General features: G+C 35.4%; 2 long non-coding RNA genes and 1 pseudogene across 2 annotated transcripts; 1 reads left to right on the top strand and 2 right to left on the bottom strand.

Moving 5' to 3' along the window:
- Positions 1 to 7,252: 7,252 nt before the first annotated feature.
- Positions 7,253 to 7,762, top strand: LOC124607451. The gene is made up of 2 exons (XR_006978834.1): positions 7,253 to 7,396; positions 7,529 to 7,762. It is a non-coding gene; the product is annotated as an uncharacterized LOC124607451 (long non-coding RNA).
- Positions 7,763 to 9,808: 2,046 nt separating this feature from the next.
- On the bottom strand, positions 9,809 to 10,617 carry LOC124607172. Its single transcript, XR_006978786.1, has 2 exons — positions 10,175 to 10,617; positions 9,809 to 10,042 (listed from the first exon to the last, which is right to left on the bottom strand). It is a non-coding gene; the product is annotated as an uncharacterized LOC124607172 (long non-coding RNA).
- Positions 10,618 to 12,294: 1,677 nt separating this feature from the next.
- Positions 12,295 to 12,412, bottom strand: LOC124608315 (annotated as a pseudogene).
- Positions 12,413 to 21,116: the final 8,704 nt, after the last annotated feature.

Genomic DNA, 21,116 nt, shown 5'->3' with positions numbered 1-21,116 from the left:
ATGTGTTGAAAAGGTAAATTCCTAGCTGCTTTTACGAAGTTGTCGAGCACAGAAAATTCATGTTACACGAAGTATTGCCACTTTGAGTTTACCACACGTATATCCACATGTTGTCTTAACGTACATCCACTTAACACTTTGCAGTCACGTTTCGTATGTTTTTGCGCTTTGTTTTTGTGTGTCTTTCATACGGCTGCATTACATAAAGTTCTTGTAGTGTCCTTTCCACTTACTGTACACATAACATAATAAAATACAAATACAGTTACCCTATTCATTTGCTGTCATGCCATTATCGCCGCTCATATACATTATAGTCTGTAACATATTCTCTCCCCTTTTTATATATAGGGTTATTACTTGTCATTTGGTTTTAGTACATTTTGTCAGACTTTATTTTCGTTACATTATTGGATCCCAGTTAGGTACGAGTACACATTTTACTCTCGTTTGGTTATACATGCTTCATATAACATTAATGCAATAATTGATTCTGCTTTGATTAATGGCATATATTGACATACATTTCATTTAAATTTACAGTGAATTCTTGTTAGAGCATATTTATCAGTTTAAAAAGAATCAAAGAAGTAAACAATAGTCACTACAATAGATACTACGCGCCACTCAGGCAACTAAACATGACATCGCCTCTGTAACATTCTCCAGGAAAGATTTACACACTACAGGGTTGTGGAAATTCCACACAAAGGCGTTTATGTGTTCAGTTATGTTTCATTAATAGACTTAACTGTGATCCCAAAGATAAAATAGTTCGTTGTTTCTAATCACAATTCAAATCTGATGATACCAATTATAGCAAATACTTATTCAATTTTTAAAGTAGCAGCTTGTAACATCCACGAGATAAATTTTAGCTACAGTGCGACGAGAGAAAATTATGCCTTTAACAGTTATAAACATTATCTATTCGACACATGAAAAAACAGTGAAAACGATGATAAATATTAATTATTTATATAACATTCTATGATGTAATTGGACATATCGATGTGTATCATACAAAGACAATGATGATTCTAAATTCCTTTTATGATCTGCATTTGTCTTCCTTTGTTTTTACCTTTTGCTGGATTGCTTTTGTAGGTTGCGGACGCATATCGAACTGAGGTCTGTTAAGAAATTGTAATTATTTGTTAATTATTACTTGAGAATAGAATTTATTATTATTATAAATATGAGTGAATAATTATTTGTAACTTTAATTCCTCTCTCAGTAAGCATCATCTGTGTTAATTATTTCTTTCCACTGCAAGGAGCGCAGCCATTGATGATAGCGATTTGTATCGCGCTTTTTTTTGTCAATGTTTTCCTTAGAAACAAATCAAATGTTTGCTTGATGAAGTCTAAGTAGTGCACAATACGAAAGTAGATTTTATAGAGTTTAATAAGCATTTTAAATATTTACTTATTTGCTCTAACAATAGAAAGTCTCTATCAATTGTCTGCCGCCATCTTAACAATTATCTCAGCAGCAAATTCAAATTACGCAACTCTGCAGACATAAATGCCAAACGTAATACAAATGTATAAAAATAAATGTGCACCGGTGGTCCCAAACTCATTTTAAAGAAAATAATTCGAATCAGATTGGTTCTTTAAAAACAGAGCTCATAGCACAATCATTATAACAAACTTATCTAGCTGATGTATGGAGCCGAAATTAATTACGCACGAGTTGCGAAGAATATTGTTTCAGGTAACATACATCAGTGTTGTGTGCGGCTGACATTCGGTGGTTTTAATGATCATTTTGCTGAAGATAACTGCTTCCATCTTAATCAATAGTTGTATAGAATCTGTTGTATGAATTGTGATTTAGTGACACTTACACAACTTACAGACAACACTTTAACACGACATTAACTTGGAGTTCTTTAGCAACTTGATCAAATCTTTAGCCGGGAGAAAAATTATTTAGTAATTGCTCAATGTAATAAAATAAGATTATCATTTCCATTTACACATTAGTTAAATACCAAACCACTGAATAACACAGCGAATGCCACAAGCTCAGTATTTACTTATTATGTTCATTGTATACAGGATAACCATTTCATGTGCTGAGGTTTACAGTGTTGTATCATCGAAACAATATGTTGCATATAATGAGTGTAAAACAATGTTTACATAAGTACCAAACGTGCATTAAAATTTTAATGTAATTCAGATGTTTGACCCTTTCATGGGTAGTCGACACTCACAGCAGTTAGGCTTCGACCCCTTGATTACTTGGTAGTACTCAATCTTTGTTCAGCATCGTGATATGTGACGTACTGCAACTGTTTTCTTTTTCACATACTTTCACACTATCACATTCATATGTATCATAAACCTACAACTATATTTAGTTGCGGTTTGGCCCTTTCTTATGTTTATATGGTACCTAACACTACAACCATTTATCTTTCTTCACTTTAGGTCATGTCGATACATCGATCCAAGGAATAAAAAAATTTGTACTAACTTAAAACTAAATCTTCATAGATAAGCATGTAGTGGCGTGATGGCTACTAATACTTTCTTCATATCTTCAACCATTTATTCATTCCTTTCAGTGTGCAGTCAAATTATTGCAAAACTTATGCCATGTATGCATCTCTACTTACCTTATAAATCTGAAAGATAAAACGTATTAGAGGCGTGGTGTGACCTCTTATTCAGTTTGCCACTTATATTGTACTCGCTTGTTTACTATGAGCAAGACTTTTCTCGTCTATCAAGTACAATTAGTATGTGCACTTTCAATAGTTAAATTTGTAAATATTGCACATGTACAGACATAATGTATAAAGTAGCGTAGCTTAACTAAATATCTCGTAGTTTAGCGTCCCTTTCCTTCGTATAAAATCCCTTAGCTTGTTTTTGTGCATGTATATTGTGTCGATAGTCGTAGTTGTAGTACAGACTCTCTCTAATTTTCGATGTCTCTGTTTATTCGATAGGCTTTACAAATGCTGGTGTGGGCTGTAGCTCATCAGGTTTGTATGTTTTGGGCCCTCCAACACTTCCAGCTGTACCTGTCTGGTGCGCTTGTGGTTTATTGACTATTTTCTTCCCAAAGTGCATGTGCTGCATCGCCCTGATACCACTTAAGCTGCTGAAAGTCACATTCCAGATTTTATGTTGTTAGTTGTTAATGAAAATTTTTGTTTGTAGATTTTCTTATATTTCAAAAGTGTAAACCGTAAGATGAGTGGATGTAACAAGAAAGAATTTTACTTTTCTGTGTCTAGAGATGACGATACTCTAAATACAATGCTTTACCTTGTATGCAGCCCAGTTGTAAACAAATAAATGAACTTGTGAAATGCACATTAGTGTGCAATGCACTACACAACTGGCCGCAGCTTAAGTGGTATATATATATATATATATATATATATATATATATATATATATATATATATATAGAGAGAGAGAGAGAGAGAGAGAGAGAGAGAGAGAGAGAGAGGGGGGGGGGGGAGAGAGGGGGAGAGAAAGTTTATTTGATTAAATAGAATGAAAGTGGTTGAAAATATAATGAATAGAGAGAATCATATATATGTGGAGCTTTTCGACATGGAGAGACGCTTGATTGCTTTCTAAAATGGTCATAAGTAACAGTGAACAACATATTGTAAATGAAGAAATGTGACATCCAGATACTAATTACATTCTGTGTGTGCAAACGACCTTTAAAAAAGAAAATACTTCTAGTGTTTCCTTTCATCATGTGCAATGTATGAACTTCATGATGTATTGAGTAGATTCTAAGTATAAAAAAAGAACTGTGAGTATGAAACTGTGCTATGATTGTAGGAACACTCTGTGCAAGTGATTACACTGTGAGTGCTGCTAAGGAACATAACTGCATAATCACAGCAAGCGAGTGACTGATGCCTCAGTCAGTGATATTCAGTTTGTAGCTGATGATTTTATTTAGGTTAAGAGTCCCATCCAACGTCTATAGATATGAACTGTGTTAACGAAAATTGGATCTGTGCTGTATGAGGTGAAACAGACTGTTTACATTCCAAGCTGCCAGTGACAGTTGGAATACTGGCACCTGAACGTTGCAATGCCAGGTGTGCCAAATGTGAATTCAAAAAGCAATACAGACGCATTACGACTGTAATGAATGCTGACCGTAGTGTATACCGACGGTGTGGGCTAGTGAAGTGCAGTGATGGATAAGAAAGTAATAAAGCAATGCTCTCTGTAGAAGAATTAAAACAGTTAGTGCCTACATCCCAGAAATGTACGAAATACTAGCCTGAGTAACTGCTTCAAACTACACTCAAAAACATTACCCACACATGCAAAATAACTGCAGAATGAGGGGAAAGTTCAAATGGTTCAAATGGCTCTGAGCACTACGGGACTTTACTTCTGAGGTCATCAGTCCCCTAGAACTTAAAACTACATAAACCTAACTTACCTAAGCACATGACACACATCCATGCCCGAGGCAGGATTCGAACCTGCGACCATAGCGGTCACGCGGTTTCAGACTGCAGAGCTTAAAACTGCTCGGCCACCCCGGCTGGTGAGGGGAAAGTAGTCATGACTCTTTTCAGTTAAAAGAACAATGCTAATAAGTGTATTAATGTATTAATGCTGTGTAGGTAACATTTCATGTACATGTGTCAACATCATTAGCGACAAGATTGGGGCACACCACAGAATCTGATGATTGATGTGGGGAGGGGGGGGGGGCAACTAACTTCAGCAGCTGACCGCCAAAGGAGTGTGGCCCTGTCCCCACATCATCACAGCTCACCAGTCAACCCATGTCGACCTATAAACATCTTTTCCTGTATCCTGAGTCAACATTGCAGATGCATATATCTAAAGACAAAACTCTTTATGAGTTTAGCTGCAAGATTGTAAAAAAAACAATTATCCTACATATTTGCTACTCATGAACAGTTTACGCATTATCTTCTCGGAGACTATTGCTCACCTTCGCATTCTTGATATCCAAAGAACAGTGTAATGAAAAATCTTGCAAAGACTTGTTTCAACAAACATGTTTTTGTGCCAGAATTTTACAAACTTCAGAATGTGAATTTTGAAACATCCTTAACAAGTTTAATAGCATAGTTTGTAACTAAATTGGTAATTACTGTGCAAATTCTTGGATGAGAGTAGTCTGAAGACTACAGGCTGGTTTTTTTATCACTCTCGGTTTTTTCCCGCTGCATGTAACGTGAATGAGGGAGTTAACAAGTATCTTTTTGGGGAAATGTAGGATAATTGTTTTTGGGGAATGTTATATACCAGACTGTTTTCATTCGTTGCAGAAATGTAGGAGAAATGGGCCAAAAGCCATTAATATAGTGTCCAAGTAACAACAAATAACAATAAAAAACCTTGTGTTATAGCTGTTGTTAAATAATAACTGATGATTTTTTAAATGCAGTTTTGAAGTCACAGCCATTGTAATCGTGTGTAGCTAACAATACTTGGTGAACTGGTTAGTTGACAACTAATTTAAAGGAGATGTAATTGTAAACCCACTATCAAGCGATATATGAAGCGATTAATAACAGGTTAAAACAAACACGATTATGAACCCATAACTGATGTAAAAGTGTTCACATAAAAAAGAGTTATGAACTTGGCTTTTTGTTTTTAAGAGTGTGCATTGTGACAAACTGTGATGTGGCTAATTAATGGACAGTATGTGTGGAATGCCTGTCCACAAAACATCACATCATTGTGGTCCAGTCGATCCAGGGGGCCATTGTACTGGTTCTCTGGGAATGAAAAACATTTATTTATGGTTGATGTGAAATGTTTAGCTAATAAAACAACGTTTTATACCAAAGAGTGCATAAAAATATTGATTATCTCACCGACTATACTGGATTCGAGATGATGAGGGAAGGAGAAATGGAGTGGGAATAGTAGTAAGAAATGGTTTGAAAATCGAAGTGAATAGAATAAGTGATAGGATGATGGAGATCAAAATATCAGCCAAGGGGACGACCGTAGAGGCAATACAAGTGTCTGCACTGCAGGTAAGTTGCACTTCTGAGGAGAAACAAGAATTTGAAGAGGAAATGCAGAATCTGATGGGATGGAAGAATGTGATAGTAATGGGGGATTTAATAACACATGTTGGAAGAGAAAGACAAGGCGGCGAAAGTATGCTGGACCAGAGGGTTGAGACCGCCGAAATGAGGAAGGTGAAAGACTATTGGAGTTCTGTCAAAGGAATGGCTTGCTGGTTGGGAACTCTTGGTTCAGGAAAAGAGAGAGCAACAAGATTACCTGTACAATCAAGACTTAAAGAGAAAGTTTGTAATTGACTACTTCCTCTATGGCCAGAGGCTGGATACGGTCCAAGGTGATGACGACGATCTCAATGCGATGTATATGTAAAGCAGTATCGATATTTCATGATAATGAATCTATGTTTTGCAGTAAAGATACTGAGAACAACGAAAACAATATCAATAGATTTTCGTAGTCTTTTTACTCTGGTTAGAATTTTCATATGAGAAAGATGTAGATGGAGATGTTTGTATCTTGTAATGTATTTCTGGTAAACATGTCGTTATTGATGAACAAACTAATTATTTCTGTGACGTTAGCATCCGTACAAGTATGAAAAATTAATTGTACATTTTTCAGAGCTTGAAAAAGGGGATTACAGTGCGTGGTATAATTAGTTTTATTGGCCGACATTTGCAAGACAACAGATTCTTTTTTTATATTACTTCAGTATTACATGGTGCAAAGCCAAAAGAGGATAGTTTACAATTAATTGCTGGAATAAACTGACTAAAGTCAAGTTATTTTCATTAATTTAGCAAAGAGTAGTATCTATATCATAAGGTATTCATATTGTTGTGCTTCATGGCTATCTTTTTTTTTTAAAGTGACGAGGTTTTTCACAGTTAAGGAAGTGCTCAGCATTGAATTGAAAATAAGTGTACCACACAGGAAGTGTTTCTCCACACTAACCTACGAAAGTAGATATTATTATTAATGCTAAAAGACTTTCCATTGCAACCCTAAAATATTTCTAAAAGTAAACGATTTAGGTGCTTCATAATTTATTTTACATCTATACAGACACTCCAAAGTGATTTATGTATTGGGCACTTGAATATGGAGAGTCAAAACCATATCAAAGATAAAATTACTTGCCTGTGGAGTGAAGTTGTAGTGAATATGTTGTATGTAGACTTACGCGATCTTATTATGTGTTATATTAACTGCATAATGTACTCATACCTGTTGTTCAGTGACTCATACAAACACATACACGTAAAATACGCCCCATCGACGCTACAACGAATCTACATATGCATATATAAAGAAGAAATATTGCAGGCTCCAGGAAGAGTGAATTGCAAGTTCCTGTAATTTTTGTCAAAGCGAGGTAATTAACAAGCAGGAATTTTGTTTATTAAAAGTTATAAAATGTAATTTGGCAGTTAATTATGATTGCAGTTGCATTGTGTACACCATTGTCTTAAGTTATGGATTTCTACAATTTTTCATATAAACGCAGCTGTGTGGAAGAATGGAAGTACATTCAGCTACAAATGGAGCAACAAAGACATTGTAAATAAAAGGAAATGCCGAAGTTAAAAGTTGTTAAAACAACCATCTCGACATCAAAGTATGATTGAAATGAATGACAAAATAAAAAATGCCAAAATGTTAAAAACGTTGTAAAGTGAATTAAAGGACCAAAATTAATTCTAATTGAACCAATAAAAGATGATAACCTGTTTTTACTTAATTGTTATTTATTTGTACATCCAATCACAGCAAAGGCTACTTTCAAAGTTTTAACCCTATGGTGTTGGGCTATTAACAGCAATCAGTCTGCACATAATAATCACACATCAATTTGTGTACTGGTGCACTTATGCATTGGAAATTAAAAACTCTATTATTCTTTTATATACAGTGTTGAACTCATCACTGGTATGTGGTGTTGTGATATAGGTTTTTTATAACATGTTATTCACCTATCATAACTACAGCTACTGAGAGGGTGATAAGTAAAAATGTTTGCCCATGTGATAAACAGATGATGGCCGTAGACACTATTGCTGCGTAATCAGAATTAGCACAGAAACAAAAGCGCTATCCACTAACAATACAAAAAGGCTGGACATACAATACGAGGTAAAGGGGGAATGCTACATTAAGAACATGTCAAATGAAGTGAGCAACAAACCAAAAAGATTGCATGCAATTTAAGAAAGGAAATTCGACGAATGAGCAAAAGATCAGAATTGGAAGTTCAACGATTTGTTTTCCTGTGTATACATGGACTTTCTTGCCTTTTATCCTCTGGCAGATCTTGTAACTCATTCCAGAAATTATTGTTTCCTGTAGGAGGAATGCAGCCAGTTTCGCAACGAAGATGGAATTTATATATGAAAACAGCAGACAAATTATATTTTCCTTTGCATCTTTGAACATTTACATATCTAAGTTTTATTGATACGGCAACTTTGTGATGACTAAGTCATAAATCTGTATGAACCTTCTCAATTAGGTCGAGATTGTGGTTGAGGGATATAAGACACCATCACACCAATATAAGTTTCATACATGTTACAGAAATAGACATTTTCTACTCGTGCCTTTACTGTTATAGCTTTAAGATATCTGTAATGCCTACTGCCCTCAGACGTAATTTACACAGTATATATGGAGATTATTCAAAGCCGTACATCAATTACCACTGCGTTTTTACACACACACACAGACATATATATATATATATATATATATATATATATATATATATATATATATATATATATATATATATATATATATATATATCTGTGTGTGTGTGTATGTAAAAACGCAGTGGTAATTGATGTACGGCTTTGAATAATCTCCATATATACTGTGTAAATTACGTCTGAGGGCAGTAGGCATTACAGATATCTTAAAGCTATAACAGTAAAGGCACGAGTAGAAAATGTCTATTTCTGTAACATGTATGAAACTTATATTGGTGTGATGGTGTCTTATATCCCTCAACCACAATCTCGACCTAATTGAGAAGGTTCATACAGATTTATGACTTAGTCATCACAAAGTTGCCGTATCAATAAAACTTAGATATGTAAATGTTCAAAGATGCAAAGGAAAATATAATTTGTCTGCTGTTTTCATATATAAATTGCATCTTCGTTGCGAAACTGGCTGCATTCTTTCTACAGGAAACAATAATTTCTGGAATGAGTTACAAGATCTGCCAGAGGACAAAAGGCAAGAAAGTCCATGTATACACAGGAAAACAAATCGTTGAACTTCCAATTCTGATCTTTTGCTCATTCGTCGAATTTCCTTTCTTAAATTGCATGCAATCTTTTTGGTTTGTTGCTCACTTCATTTGACATGTTCTTAATGTAGCATTCCCCCTTTACCTCGTATTGTATGTCCAGCCTTTTTGTATTGTTAGTGGATAGCACTTTTGTTTCTGTGCTAATTCTGATTACGCAGCAATAGTGTCTACGGCCATCATCTGTTTATCACATGGGCAAACATTTTTACTTATCACCCTCTCAGTAGCTGTAGTTATGATAGGTGAATAACATGTTATAAAAAACCTATATCACAACACCACATACCAGTGATGAGTTCAACACTGTATATAAAAGAATAATAGAGTTTTTAATTTCCAATGCATAAGTGCACCAGTACACAAATTGATGTGTGATTATTATGTGCAGACTGATTGCTGTTAATAGCCCAACACCATAGGGTTAAAACTTTGAAAGTAGCCTTTGCTGTGATTGGATGTACAAATAAATAACAATTAAGTAAAAACAGGTTATCATCTTTTATTGGTTCAATTAGAATTAATTTTGGTCCTTTAATTCACTTTACAACGTTTTTAACATTTTGGCATTTTTTATTTTGTCATTCATTTCAATCATACTTTGATGTCGAGATGGTTGTTTTAACAACTTTTAACTTCGGCATTTCCTTTTATTTACAATGTCTTTGTTGCTCCATTTGTAGCTGAATGTACTTCCATTCTTCCACACAGCTGCGTTTATATGAAAAATTGTAGAAATCCATAACTTAAGACAATGGTGTACACAATGCAACTGCAATCATAATTAACTGCCAAATTACATTTTATAACTTTTAATAAACAAAATTCCTGCTTGTTAATTACCTCGCTTTGACAAAAATTACAGGAACTTGCAATTCACTCTTCCTGGAGCCTGCAATATTTCTTCTTTATATATGCATATGTAGATTCGTTGTAGCGTCGATGGGGCGTATTTTACGTGTATGTGTTTGTATGAGTCACTGAACAACAGGTGTGAGTACATTATGCAGTTAATATAACACATAATAAGATCGCGTAAGTCTACATACAACATATTCACTACAACTTCACTCCACAGGCAAGTAATTTTATCTTTGATATGGTTTTGACTCTCCATATTCAAGTGCCCAATACATAAATCACTTTGGAGTGTCTGTATAGACGTAAAATAAATTATGAAGCACCTAAATCGTTTACTTTTAGAAATATTTTAGGGTTGCAATGGAAAGTCTTTTAGCATTAATAATAATATCTACTTTCGTAGGTTAGTGTGGAGAAACACTTCCTGTGTGGTACACTTATTTTCAGTTCAATGCTGAGCACTTCCTTAACTGTGAAAAACCTCGTCACTTTAAAAAAAAAAGATAGCCATGAAGCACAACAATATGAATACCTTATGATATAGATACTACTCTTTGCTAAATTAATGAAAATAACTTGACTTTAGTCAGTTTATTCCAGCAATTAATTGTAAACTATCCTCTTATGGCTTTGCACCATGTAATACTGAAGTAATATAAAAAAAGAATCTGTTGTCTTGCAAATGTCGGCCAATAAAACTAATTATACCACGCACTGTAATCCCCTTTTTCAAGCTCTGAAAACTGTACAATTAATTTTTCATACTTGTACGGATGCTAATGTCACAGAAATAATTAGTTTGTTCATCAATAACGACATGTTTACCAGAAATACATTACAAGATACAAACATCTCCACCTACATCTTTCTCATATGAAAATTCAAACCAGAGTAAAAAGACTACGAAAATCTATTGATATTGTTTTCGTTGTTCTCAGTATCTTTACTGCAAAACATAGATTCATTGTCATGAAATATCATTACTGCTTTACATATACATCGCATTGAGATCATCGTCATCACCTTTGACAGTTTCCAGCCTCTGGCCATAGAGGAAGTTGTCAATTATCGACTTTCTCTTCAAGTCGTGACTGTACAGGTAATCTTGTTGCTCCCTCTTTTCCTGAACCTCAGAAGTAAAGTCCCGTAGTGCTCAGAGCCATTTGAACCATTTGAACTTTCCCCTCATTCTGCAGTTATTTTGCATGTGTGGGTAATGTTTTTGTGTGTAGTTTGAAGCAGTTACTCAGGCTAGTATTTCGTACATTTCTGGGATGTAGGCATTAACTGTTTTAATTCTTCTACAGAGAGCATTGCTTTATTACTTTCTTATCCATCACTGCACTTCACTAGCCCACACCGTCGGTATACACTACGGTCAGCATTCATTACAGTCGTAATGCGTCTGTATTGCTTTTTGAATTCACATTTGGCACACCTGGCATTGCAACGTTCAGATGCCAGTATTCCAACTGTCACTGGCAGCTTGGAATGTAAACAGTCTGTTTCACCTCATACAGCACAGATCCAATTTTCGTTAACAGGCCTCCACTCTGCCGTCCAATGAGCTCTCACTTGACTTCTCTGTACTCCCAAATGGTGGTAATTTTGGGTCAGTGGAATGCACGATACAGGGCATTTGACCCTGAGCTGTCCTTGAAGTACACGATTTTTAACTGTTCATTCTGTTCTGACACAGTAGTGCCAACTGCTGCTTACACTGCTGCTGCAGATGCAGTACGATGCACAGGAACCAGATACTGAATATGACGACCTTCCCTCTCAGTAGTTTCATGTGGCCCAGTTTTCTGGCGATCGACCATTCTCTAAAATGTCGTAGAAGGAACATTCAGTTACATGACCTTGTTCAAACTCAAAGTTTCTAAAAAAAAAGAAAAAAATGCACTCTGTCGCCTGGCCACGAGTGGACTACCGGGACCATCCGACCACCGTGTCATCCTCGGTGGAGGATGCGGATAGGAGGGGCGTGGGGTCAGCACACCTCTCTCCCAGTTGTAAGATGGTATTCTTGACCGAAGCCGCTACTATTCGGTCGAGTAGCTTCTCAATTGGCATCACGAGGCTGAGTGCACCCCGAAAAATGGCAACAGCACATGGCGGCCCGGATGGTCACCCATCCAAGTGCCGATCACGCCCGACAGCGCTTAACTTCAGTGATCTGACGGGAACCAGTGTAGGCACTGCGGCAAGGCCGTTGCTAAACTCAGTGTTTCTAGGTAACATATTCAAGTGATTAACATTGTAAGATGACAGCTTAATGTAAGAGCTAGATAAGCCATTTCAAGGTGAAATGCAGGTATCCTTAATATGCAGTGTAACAGCCAGAATTAATCAAAGTTTTGTGTGCAATTAACTGTAAGATTGTGTAGGGTACTGTCCACTTTTGTATTTGTAGGATACTGCACATCTTTATATACAGGGTGATTCATGAAGATATGCAAATATTTTAATATGTTTTTCTTTAAGTAAAACTAAAGAAAAAAGTTCATATAAACATAGGTCGGCAAATGTTTGGATAGAAAATTAGCAACTTCCCTAGTATGAAGCCATCATAAAACTGTATGAGGTTAAAGTAAAGTACAGTTTCCATTTATTTTGTTGTTATTGGTCTAGTGAATCTAATAAAACATGACACAGGCGTGTATCTGCAGTAGTTTTCGACAACATCCAGAGAAGCAAATATTATTATACAAGTAAATTTATTTAATTTCCATTAGGAGTGTTAAAACGTTTTTGTAATTGTTGTCAACCGTTGGTGAGTTGTTTCCGTCGTTTCCTATCCCTGAAACGAGTTACTTTTCTGTATAGTACAGTGAAAGGACATAATAACAACAGTGTATTTAAGTGAAACCACCTGTAACTGATGTAGTTTGTAGATATTTATGTAATAGGGACAGCTTCAAATTTACGACAGGGAAATATGCCTATATGGTGTTTATTTATGGCAAATGTGATGGTAATACTACGGCTGCAGTTAACGAGTACGTTATGCAACTTGGAGTATTCCGAATGCATGAGCCATTAATGGAGTATGTCGAACGTTACAGGAGACTGGTTCTCTACCTAGCGTTTATAATCAGTACAAATGCTCGATACGTGAAGACGGTGATGAGGATATTATGGATGTTGTTCAATGTAGCCCGGGTACCAGTACACGACGTATCTCTCAACGATTAGGCATTTCACAGTCTAAGGTATATTGTACACTAAATTTCAATTATCTGTTATCCTTACCATAAACAAAAAGTGCATCATTTACATCCAGGAGATTCTGCCCTTCGCTTGGAGTTGTGCAACTGGTCAAATACTAATCGGCAGTTACATAAATACATTTTATTTACTGATTAGGCACAGTTTACTCGAGATGGTATAAACAATTTATATAATGAGCACATATGGTCTGCAGCAAATCCATGTGGAACAGTGCAACCCAATTTCCAGCACTGATTTGGCGTAAATGTGTGGTGTGGTATAATCAACAAACACTATATTGGACCATTCATTATATAGAAGTAATCCTATTAATTATATTGTATTATTGAGCCATGTCATTACATTTTCTAGGTAATCCTATGAAATTTTATTTCTGATGTAGACTGCCTTAGAGCTGTCAAAACCATGGTCAATTTCACAACAATTTTATGCAGCCGAGTTGATTATATGCACATTCTGTAATTAAGTTAATGCATGATTGCTGGACTTAAGCCTATAACAATATTTAAAATTTCATTCATTGTGAATGTATTGTGGAATTGTATGTACTCTGTACAACTTCCATAACACTGAGCTTTGTTTTTTCCAGTTTCACATGTAAACACATGTGCTATGGTATTAGTAAAAGCAGATTATCTGACACATTTATACAGTTTCAGTTAATATATATATATATATATATATATATATATATATATATATATATATTTGCTTTTATATGCTGTGTATTTTCTGATAAAATGAGGTGTTGATAATAACATCTTTGTCGCCTTAAAGACGTTCTTGACTAACATCAACTCACCATGTCCAATCTCAAAGGTAAACTAATGATCACAATTGTTCTAGTGTGTCTTTAAAGCAAATCTACAGCGCCACCCTTATGCGACTAGTGCGAAATCCGAGTAGACATCATCTTTAAGATGTAGAATCCACTCACCAACTTCTGTTTTTGTCGCACAACTTCTCTTGGTGTTACAATTTTTTTGGCTGTCAGTTCATTTCATGTGATAACTGAATAGCATAGGTAGTGGGAATACACTTGTAGCCTCCATGACATTGCATTGACTCATCTGTAAAGAGTAGTTCTAGGAGTAGTATGGGAATAGAATTCCTTCAGTGTCCTCATCACCTAGGCCAGTAGTTCCTAACTGATAGTTAATTATGCCTCAAGGGCAAAATGAAATTTTCTGAGGAGTAAAAACGAAAGGTTGCTAGTGTGTTCCAGTAGCAGAAAGTAAGTTATGTTAAAAGATAATATTATCACTGTTTCATAATACTGTAATACTGATAAAATAAGTTATCAATAATTAATCAATTCTTCTGTTCATATCGTGGCACTAACCTGTGACACCATGTGACAGGGGTACAACATGTGAAATTTGAGTATGAACAATGTCTTCCTCACATAGTTCACCCACAACCAAATACTTTGTACTTTGTTCCATGCATCTGTGACAGTAAAATTGAGACAATAGTGTCACTTATGCTTAAATATCTCATGTAAATGTCTTATCTGATCTGTAGGTAGTTCCTGCAATGAACCAAAAACTGATTTATTATTCATTCACAAAAGAAAAACGCAAAAGCTGAAAATGGTGGTGTAATATCTCGATTCTGTGAAATAACATGTTCAGAGACATTATTTAGGTCATTTTAAGCATGGAACACCCCACTGTGCATGCTCTTATTTGCCAGATGTCCTGATAGGATGTAAAGGATGTCAGCTCAGAGAGTATGCGATGGCGAGTCAACATCTCCACTTGCTGTGAAGTGCATGTCATGCTTTGGCATTGTGGTATTGGCAGTGCCTTGGAAGTCAGAACAAAAAGTGCAGATAATAATGTCAATGCCAGAACAACTAAATACTATATGAGAACTGACATTCTGTAGTGTCAAGTCAGTACATGAATACATATTGTGATCTATTTTGAGCTACAGTTTAGGAGAGATCTGTTCATCACCAATTGTAAATGAAATTGTACAGTAGAAAGATTGGGTTTATAATACAGAAGAGTTACTGCAAAGCTGACTACATCATTTTAGTGACTGTCGTTCCACATTTACTCCAATGAAATTGTCCATTATTAAGTAGACACATCATGGTCTAGTGCAATGGTTTCCGAGCTCTCTGAGACTGTTAACCTTGAGTGTAATCAGATGTTACCTAGTCCCTCCCTCCCCTCCCCCCCCCCCCCCCCACCATTCTGTGACCCAATGATCATAATTAATCTTTAGAATGAAAAGAAATTTTCTTTGAACTCTTTCATTTTTAAATAACGAAAGATAAACGATATTTAGTTACTATAGATGTCTTACTAAAGCATGAACTAATGAGTCAATGAGATAGTTGGTATATCTATTTCTAACAATTTTTTAATGATGATGTAATTCTCAGTGCATCAAGATTGCTAGCTACAACTATTTCTCAAAAAGGAAAGCTATCCACACTGAGGCAGACACTTGTAACAAAAGACTACTTCTCTCTCTCTACCAAAATTTGTTTCATTCACACACCTGCACCTCATTTGAAAACAACCGAATTAAAATGTGTCCCAATAATTAGGCCTGTTGTCTGTAAATCTTTCGATAGTTGGACTCCTTATGTCTGAACTGGCAGAAATTGAAAAATTTTGGCTGCCAGTGCTTTGTGTCTGACCACTGGTACTACTACTACTGCTACTACTACTACTACTACTACTACTACTACTACTACTACTACTAATAATAATAATAATAATAATACGAGTATTGTGTAAGACCTACAGCAGTGTGGTATTTATTACAACATTGTTGCTGTGTTGTGCTGTAAATTAATTCATTTATTGTTTCAAAAAGAATAATGAGGGAATATCTGTTGAATTGTGGCAACTATATACAACTTGGATAAGGCATTTTCCTGAGATAATGAAACATATGTGTAATGGGAATGTACTGTATGAGGAGGATATTAGCCACACATTTGTTATGCTGACTGTAACGCCCACCATATTCAGTCACACATTAGTGCTAATATTTGAAAAAAATTTATTGCTGTTAACTTCAATTACCTGTATTACAATATTATGAAATAGAGATAATAGTAATGATCTACCAAAAATAATTTAGTTTCATAACAGAAATTCAGTTGAACCATCGTTTTTTGCCCATCAGAAAATTACGTTTTACCCCCAGGATGGGAACCAGTGTCTTAGAGGACGATCAGAAGAGGTAATTACATAACATTCTATAGAAACATAAATCAGTATTCTCAGATGAACTGGGAATAACAGGATATTACATTTGTCTATTTAAAACAAATGACGAAAATCATTCTTTTTTAAACACTTGTCTGTTTAAATTAAAAGGCGAAAACCCATTCTTTTATAAAGTCTAACCCCTACTTATAAGTTTAAGATTTGTGTTATAAGAGAAAATCAAATCAAAGAACATAGTGTAAGTGTTTACAAGAAACTGTTGTTGGTTGGTATTAAGGTACAGACTGAGTATATCTGATCTTAGATGTGCATACTCTCAACCAACATATCTAAAGCGATAGCGATAGATAGACCTATGTTTATTGATGAATTGCTAGCTCAATTTGGAGAAGCCAAATATTTCGGTTCGAGGGATTTAAGACTGGGTATTGGCATAGGAGTTTACACTAAAATTCGAAAAGCTACAAGCCTCCTTGTTTGGCAAAAAAATCATATCAATCCGAAGTACTGCCTTTCGGCTTAAATATTTCAATTTCAGTATTTATTCATGCTTTAGATGAAGCTTTGGGGAAAGAATTATTACAAGAATTGATTATTTATGTGGATGATATTTTAATAGTGTCCAAGACATGGGAAGAGCATTGTACTTCATTAACAAAAACTCTGCAGAAGTTTTATGAGAAAGGTGTTACCATTAAGCTGTGCAAATCATATTTTGGCAGGGAGGAACTAAAGTTCTCAGGATGTCTTGTAGGTATACGTGGAATAAAACGCAATCCTGAGAGGCTAAAAGTTACAAAGGATTGTGTGGAACCTCAGGCAGTGAAACAGTTGTGCTCTTTCCTAGGACTAGCACGCTTTTATCGTCGCTGCATGCACAAGCAAGTAATGAACGCTCCTAGACTGATAACACTGTTACAACAAACATCAAGATATACATGGAACAAAAGGGCCACAAAAGCTCTTAAGAATATTAAGCAAGTCTTAATAAATGGACATATACTGAGTCATTCTCTGATGCTTGAGTCACTTAAATGACCAACGAATGCTTCAGAGTTAAATTACGTAGCTGCAGAAAAGAAGTTATTAGCTATGGTTTGGAGTATTTGAAAATTCCAAACATTGATTTGAGGTTCAAAAATATTATTATTTGCTCTGACCACCAATACCTTACAAGAATCCCAAATACAAATTAATTGCTTAAAGGGTTCTCAGGGACAAGTTTTTGATGTGTTGTCAAGATTACCTTTAGGTATGAATGAAATGAAATGGACTGAGAGACCTGGTGTCATTTGTGCATTGAGTTTCCTATCCTGAAATTATACTAATAAGGAGGTAAAAACGATCGCTTTGAGAATGCAGAAGGCAATAAAAACAGATATTTTAGCATTACATTTCTGCCATGGGAACAGGCATCGTTGTTATCGACTGGGACAACATTGTGAATGATAACTGATGGTATTTGCAAATTATGCAGACCATAGAGTATTGAAGTATATCTAATATGGTTTATTCATGAAGGATATGGATATTTCAGTATACACAGGTTCATAAAGCACATAAATGAATTTTATTACTTTCAGAATAAATCAGAAAATAGTAAAGCTATTACGGTCTTTTGAAGTATGCCAGGAGGCTACAGAAGGTAATAGCCATCAACACTATAAGTGATATCCAATAATACCAAAAGGATTACAAGATTTAACTGTTGATGATTTTTTTGGATAGCTACCTACGGGTTGAGGAGGGGTCACTTATAGAATGTCATCGAAATATATAAAACTTTATCCTATCTAACAGGACAACTCAAGTTTCAGTAATGAACTGTTTAAGAGACTATTTTAAGATGTAGATAAGACTTGGCGACACCTTACAGATAATGGATCGCAGTTTACAAGCAAAAACTTCGAGGAATTTCTAGTGTGGGAAGGAATAAGATATATATAGTCTGTCCACACATTACACTTAGTGAGTTTCAAAAACAGCTCTTAAAATCGGATCCAACGTATAAATAATCAAAAGAACACTAAACAAAATTAGAAGAATGTATTAAATAGGAGAAAACATGATATAGTTTCAAAATATGTATAACATGACATCTTCCAGAATGTTATAGAGTTTCTGTGTGTTTTCTTTGCTTGAACCCAAGAAGCCTGTTATAGAATGTTGCTGTAGAATTTATTTCTGACAAAATAAAAGTTTTATCCATTGTGGATTTGGAACATTGCGATTGTAATATGGAAAAGGTTTTCAGAAATTACACAATGTTAACCGAAGTACATTTACTTAAAAAGGTGACTGGCCGTGGAAATTTCTGAAATCATTTTCCTTATTTCTGACAGTTTGGTTTTGTGTCATTTAAGAACTACCCCACATTTTCTTAGAAGTTCCGTCTTTGAATCGGTGTTCAGTGTTATTTCTCTCTGACAGTTGTCATTCTTCACAAGCCATTGCGATTAAGCATGAAGGTAGAAGCTTTCATAGCATAACAACACTAAACCAGCTCCTCTTCAAGATCTTTACCTAGACATGTATGTCTGCCTCTTTTTGTTTTTCCTGCTTCATCAGGTGCACTGTAGTGCTTGCTGGATATCCTGGTAAGAGTTGTCTTTGGAACATTGAACTGCTCGCTGGAGTATTGAATCATATTAGTTTTCTTCCTTTTGTTTTCTTATATGTAAGCTATATGTAAACTAAATGAGCTATAAACCAAAGACACCGCCAAAAGTAAATTAACGAGTTGTTTTATGGAAAGGATAATGTTTTGACACATCGTTAAATATCTGTATGAAACAAAGTAAGAAATAGGCTCTTCAGTTTGTTAACTCATGTATCTTCAGCCTTTTGTTTAGGGTAGTGATAGCATACAGATGTATGCTTGGATCCGTCTTACAAGCATTGTTGAAAATGCGTATTTTATCCATTCATTAAAAGTACTATGAAAAGTTATCAGAAAAGGAATATTTATTTGCCTGGTTATAAGTTTATCTCCTATCTGTTCATCATTTCACTCGCCGCCGAGATCCTGCATCAAGAGAATCGGTGCAGACAAGAATAATTAATGCTGTGTTTGAGTAGCATTCCTGCATCGACATTGTCACACTCAAGAGTAAACACAATGGAATTAATGTGAAGGTAATGACTCAGACTCGATAGGCACCAAATTGAACTTGGTTTACTTATACTAAAAATATTGTGCATCGTGTGTTTAAGAACTTATAGACAGATTGACAATTTCAATGGTTGTGGTGATTATTTGGTACCACACACTACTGGAAGCAGCAGTACGTAATGCAAATTATGCTTATTGACCTTGAATGTAATGATATTCAAGGTCTGTTGATATTGGCATCAGTCAAAGTTCACCCTAGATTGTGCACAGATTCATAAATTACCTTCAAAATTTTCTCAACTATTCTTCCAATCATTTTTTCCAATTATTCAAGCAATTATTAATCCATTTCCACATCCCCATTCAATGGCGACCATTTAAAGGACGTCGCCGAGCGAAATATGAACAGACTTTTCAATTGTCGAGATAAACATTTTTCAGACAAATGATTCATATTATTGTTACAAGGAGCTAATGAAACTTTCATTGACTTTGTTATGAGTCCATAAGATTGGAAATGATAAAACCATTGAAAGAGCAAATTAATATTAAATCCTACCTACAAATGAGACGAGCCGGGAATGCTGATTTCAGCGGTAAAGGTAGACGCTGCTATGCTGCATACTTATATGGTCGATCTTGGCGCCACCTCTCTGGCAGTAGGTAATCTTTTTTCCTTCAAATTAATATGCTTTACAGAAAACGCATTTCTACAGAGGAGACGAAAAAGTTATCATTAAAGTGCAAGATAAGTAATTTAAATTCCGTGAGATTCAAATGGCTCTAAGCACTATGGGACTTAATATCTGAGGCCATCAGTCCCCTAGACTTAGAACTACTTAAACTAACTAATCCAAGGACATCACATACATCCATGCCTGAGGCAGGATTCGAACCTGCGATCGTAGCAGCAGTGCAGTTCCGGACTGAAGCACCTACAGCCGTTAGGCCACAGCGGCCGGCAAATTCTATAAGACTGTGTCACACAATAACCAAGTTCACTAGTGAATATGCAACTAAACCTACTTAAATTGAAAAGTACTGATAAAGACAAAATTTCATTTTTGAAAATCTCATTCATAATTTTGTTAAAAACTATTCACAATGGAGTCAAAGGAAATGGCCATTGTTGAAAATTCATTACAAAATGCAATATGCCAAGATGTCAGAAATCCGAGCTTGGCAACAGTTGAAAGTAACATGCCAGCTCATGAACTGGCTGATGGCAACCAAAACAACGAGGTCACCGTCGAACTATCAATAAATGATTACACTGGTAATATAACTAATCGTGATGTCACTATGACGCTCGATGAGACAGTTTCCCAGTTCTCATAAGGAAACATTTTCCCTAATAGTGAAACTGAAGGGCGCGACAGCGAAA

This window comes from Schistocerca americana, chromosome 3 (genome assembly GCF_021461395.2).
Source record: "Schistocerca americana isolate TAMUIC-IGC-003095 chromosome 3, iqSchAmer2.1, whole genome shotgun sequence".
Taxonomy (NCBI): domain Eukaryota; kingdom Metazoa; phylum Arthropoda; class Insecta; order Orthoptera; family Acrididae; genus Schistocerca; species Schistocerca americana.
This window is presented reverse-complemented; position numbering and strand designations above follow the sequence as displayed.